The sequence below is a fragment of the Myotis davidii genome, unplaced genomic scaffold, assembly GCF_000327345.1.
Source record: "Myotis davidii unplaced genomic scaffold, ASM32734v1 scaffold174, whole genome shotgun sequence".
NCBI classification, from domain to species: Eukaryota; Metazoa; Chordata; class Mammalia; order Chiroptera; family Vespertilionidae; genus Myotis; species Myotis davidii.
This window is the reverse complement of record NW_006289087.1, coordinates 734167-735006: the sequence shown is the minus strand read 5'-3', so window position 1 is coordinate 735006 and position 840 is coordinate 734167. Positions and strand designations below refer to the sequence as shown.

At 49.4% G+C, this 840-nt stretch overlaps 1 protein-coding gene and 1 long non-coding RNA gene across 2 annotated transcripts in view; both read left to right on the top strand.

The window, feature by feature from the left end:
- Window positions 1-840, top strand: part of HEATR1 (HEAT repeat containing 1) — a 51838-nt gene that overhangs the window by 47969 nt on the left and 3029 nt on the right.
- On the top strand, window positions 5-831 carry LOC102772579. Its single transcript, XR_435542.2, has 3 exons — window positions 5-15; window positions 158-262; window positions 347-831. It is a non-coding gene; the product is annotated as an uncharacterized LOC102772579 (long non-coding RNA).

The window sequence follows — 840 nt, the reverse complement described above, 5'->3', positions numbered from 1 at the left end:
GCCCTGCACCCTGAGGTCAGCTTAGAGCCACCCCCCCAATCCTGAACGCACCTGCTGGGAGCCAGCCCAAAGCTGGCTGTGAGCTGTTCTACTGGCCAGACGTATGTAAAGCTGGAGGTCAGAACTCTGCCTAATAAAACAGCTCTTGTGTTTTCAGAATGATCTGGAAGAAGTTGGAAAAACAGAAAACCATATCATCGACTGCCTGGTAGCTATGGTTGTCAAACTTTCCGAAGTCACATTCAGACCTCTGTTTTTCAAGGTGAGCTTTGCGTCCGCCCTGTCTGCTTTGTGCTCCTCTCGGTAACAAGATGTGTAGAATAAACTCCTACTTCTCTCTTTTTAGCTGTTTGATTGGGCCAAGACAGAGGACGCCCCAAAGGATAGACTGTTGACGTTTTACAACTTGGCGGATTGCATTGCCGCAAAACTGAAAGGGCTCTTTACTCTGTTCGCCGGCCACTTGGTGAAGCCTTTTGCTGACACCTTGAACCAGGTGAACATCTCCAAAACAGGTTGGTAGCTGACTCCAGCGCGTTGACGCCTTGCTCTGTGTGCCTTGCACAAGCTCGGGAAGTACAGTAAGTCTAAAGGGTGCGTGTTTCGTGCTGTAGTCGGCGGTCAGGCCCTGAAGTGTCTGCTTTCGCGTCATGAAAAGGGTCATGAGGTAACTGACAGGAGGAATCACTTACCCGAGAGCCCACCCACGGTGCCACCCTCATCCTGAGCTTGCTTCTAGATGGAGGAGGAAATGCCCTCTTGATTGTAGCTCTGTCAATAGTGATTTGAATGTAAACGTTGGAGATTCAATTGTGACACTGTTTTCATTTTTACTCTTCC